The sequence below is a fragment of the Apaloderma vittatum genome, unplaced genomic scaffold, assembly GCF_000703405.1.
Source record: "Apaloderma vittatum isolate BGI_N311 unplaced genomic scaffold, ASM70340v1 scaffold43467, whole genome shotgun sequence".
NCBI lineage: Eukaryota > Metazoa > Chordata > Aves > Trogoniformes > Trogonidae > Apaloderma > Apaloderma vittatum.
In genome coordinates, this window is record NW_009727575.1 from 4,029 (window position 1) to 8,056 (window position 4,028).

A 4,028-nucleotide genomic window follows, 5' to 3' on the forward strand; every position below is an offset into this window, starting at 1 on the left:
AACATTTATAAACTTCGTGGTGTTTAAGATTGTGCGGAGTGCATACAGAACTGCTAGTGTAGTTCTTTCTTCTACTGTGGGGGTTTCCCTTCTACATTTTGCTGTTGGTTTAAGTCATAAAATGATGACAGCTGGTACCAGAGAAAGAGATTAACAGAGTGATTAACCTGGCATATCCCAGGTCCTTTTTACAAATGAAAATGCAAATCTATATAACAGGTTTTTGTTTTAACTGTCCTTCACTCAGAAGGACTAAATACATTACCTGACAGCATAGTTGTTTTTTGTTTGGGTTTTTTTGCTGAAGATTCTGTTTCTCAGACCTTGACAGATTACTCCTCTTTTTTTAGATTGTTGATGATGTTCCTGTTAATTTCACTTGGCTGCTGTATATGATTTAAGTATGTGACTATCAAGGTCTGTCTGTTAGTTTTTTGTATTTTTGTAGTTACATTCCAGATTCCATGATCTGTAGATCTGAACCCCTCTAACTGGAAAATAAGATATCGAAGATTCTAAATTGTACCTTGTGAAACAAAATATATATACATTTTTTATTTTCCTGTATCAGTTATCTAGGTTTGCAATAGTTTTGCCTTTGTTGTAGTTATTCAGCTAATACAGACGCATGTGCCTTTTTTTTTTGTTTGTCAACTTCAGACAGACACTAGCACAAAGACAAAACCTGAGCTGACTTCCTTGACGAGGAAGAGTTAGCAAAGCTGAGCATTAGGTTCGAGAACTGAGGGCAAGGTTTTATCACTTGAAGTATCAAGCTACAGAAAAAAAAAAAGGGGGGGGAAAAAAGGTAGAATCAGGTGGATGAGGAACCAGGATCTGCAGATCTTCCCTGATGAATACCTAACAGCGAACTAGGGACAGTAGTCTTTTCCAACAGTGAAGTGGCTGTCCACACTATTGTCTTAAAGTTTAGCTTCTGTGGTAGCCTACATTTACACTAAATTTAAGTTCAATGTGAAGCTACACCCACAGTCTGAGCTACTTCTATAAAGGCACCTCTGTCGATTTCAGACAGTGATCCAGGCTAGGGAAACTGCCTTTTTAATCTCACCTGCCTGACCTTACTTAAAACGCAATGGGAAATAGTCTCATGAACAGACAGCAGAGGCAAGGACTAACGTTTCCACTGCAGTGTGGGCTGATGAACAACTGAGAAAGAGCCAGCGGGCAGCAGCTTGCATGGCACAGCTGTTTGCAAAGGCATGTTTGTCTGTAGTGTGAATCATTGTGAGAAGATGTGCATCTTGGGTTTTCTGCATTTGGAGACTACCATTATGTTTACTGCACTGCTGTGACTAACAGTTTCCTTATCAGTATGAAGGCTGCTTAGAGTTGTGGATATTGTAATATATTGGCCGATTTCAACCTGCTGTGGACTGATCCTTTGTCATTTTCTTAGAATGTGGCTCTAAGCTTTTCAGAAGGTCAGGGCATCTCAGGACTTAGCTTTGAATGCTTTTCTTGGAGACCTGACTGTTGAAGAGTGCTCAGATTTTAAATGGAAAGATTTGACCCACTTCAGAGAGGAAGAAGAACAAATAGAACTGGAAGTGGGAAGGTCACCTTTAATAGCACATGAACTACTTTTTAACAAGCTTTACAATTGCTTTGTTTCTTCCTCTCCTAGTGCTGTAAACATGACTAGGCAAAGGAAGACCTTAGAAAACAACTCCAGGAAGCTATGAAGGCTGTTGAGAAAGCAAAGAAGCCAGCTGGACCGGTTAGTGTTAAACACAACATTTCTTAATAGTTGTAGTGGATTGACTTCACATTTCTCAGTAGCTACACATCACATATTTTGAACTGGTACAGTGAAGGGAGTACGGGCATTCTCCCACAGAAAGCTGGCTTTTTAATGCATAATAATAGGCTGAGTTCTATTTGTAGTCTTCCTAAATCCCTGGTAAATGGACAGCTTCTTAATCCAAGGTTGAAGAGGAAAGGAAGATTTTAATACATCCTTTTTTCACCAAGAGTTTAGCTACTATCTGCTAAAAGAGACCCTAGAGCAAGCACATTTGTCAGCTGAGAAATATGTAGATTTTTTACATAATGTCAAAATTCTGAACCTAATGCTTAGAAGGCTGTATTGTTTAGAGGGAATGTTGAATCACTAGTGGTTTATGATAAATAAGAATTATATGTATTTTGCATTAGATATCCATATTATATAAGAATCAAGGAGATGGGATAGTACCTACAAGTCATAGATTAAACCTCTTAGTGAGACTAAGTTTATAGATATCAAATCTAACTCCTCTTAGCTTGTGATGCCTAAAAACAGTGTTGGGACCAGGAGATAGAGCTGATGAATGGAGGTGGTATATCTGTGTAATTTGAAGTAACCATCATGTATTTTCAGAGTGCCTATTGCCAAGGTCACTGTAAAGTTATATGGCATCCATGATCCCTGTCCCTCCTTTCCTAATTGTGCATAAGGAGAAGGATGAGTTGCTGAAAGAGCTTGCAGTGCCTTTGTTATCCAGGGTGGTCTGCACAAGCCTTTGCACTATGTGAGGTGCATAATGGCAGGACCTGGTATTTCCTGGCTCCCTGATCGCTTTCCTTTCCTTTTCATTCCTCCACTGGGCAGCCTGTGTCGGTCTCCACGGTGTATTAAATCTTGCTTGCAGACAAACATGGTCATTTGGTACCTGTCAAAAGAATGGCAGTAGGGGCAGATGTTCCTCTGTCACGATGTTCTACCTCCTGCCACAGTATTTAATCTCCCTCCTTCAGTATTTTGCTGCCTCCCAGTTGAAGTCTACGGACATCTCTGATGTAAATCAAAGGATATTTTCTTTTCCTGTTATGTCTTCCAAGAGCCCAGTTCTCCTTGCATACATTAACTCCCATTTGTAAATAGTAACTCTGTCGCCATGGTTGGTTAAGTTATTGAACTACATTTCTCATTCTGCACTTAATTTTTATTTTCAGAAAAGCACCCTATGGCTCTTTACATTAGGAACATGGTTTGCAAAGCGAAATATTTCTGACAGTAAAAACAAAATTCTCATGTCTGTTAAGGGCCTGGATACATTTAGAATATAGTTTTATCCAGAATGATTTATATGAAATTGGAGGGAAATCTGAATCCTGAGGTGGCATCAAGTGAAGGTTAAAGCATATGTATGCACAGCATAAACAAAAGGAAGTGGTTCTTTGTGAGAGACAGCAAAACTGAGCAGGTAAGAAGAAGGAGAGTGGAGATTTTGCAAAGGGAATAGAAAAGAAAACCTTCTGTGTAATCAGTGTAGCAAACAAGTATGATAATAGTGGACATAAATGTGGCAAACAAGTATTGAAAGATGTAGTTAGCTATTCTTATTGAGCTAATTGAGGTAGAATTGCCTTTGTATCATTTACTGTCTTATACTTTAAAACAAATATGAGAAAAATGTCTAATAAACTAGTTTTGACTTTGAATACTTGAGCTGTGAAATGCCTTTGTTTCATGTATTTATTTGCTTGTGATGTTATCTGTAAGCAGTGACTGATTCCTTCCTGTGCAACATCCATACACTACAACTAAAGAGGGATGGGACATTTAACCTTTGTCTTTGGAGTGAGAAAATAAGTTGTACATGCAAAGGGAATAGGTTATTTATGTTATGGCTGTGTCTATCCCAGCGCTTCTATATGAAACTCTCTGGCTTTATAAGTTATAAATGTCATCCAACTTTTTTTAGAGTAGGTTGAATAAAATTTTAAATCATAGTCTAGTGATAGGAGTTAAAGCTGTAAACTGAGGTTGACATAGAATAGCAAAGGAAAATAATCTCTTTTTAACTCACTCTGTAGGTGGTACAGTGTTCTACAGAATCACTGAGCCATTATTTGCTCTCTAATTGTCCTTCGTTTTCCTGTGCTGAGAAGCTATTAGTGCAGGATATAAATCGTGTCTCTACTGTATTTCTGCAGCTAACTGCTAAGGAATCAAATTTTTACATTGTTGCATAGAGCTTCTCAGACACCCTACAACTTTAGACAATAAAACCTTCTAAAGC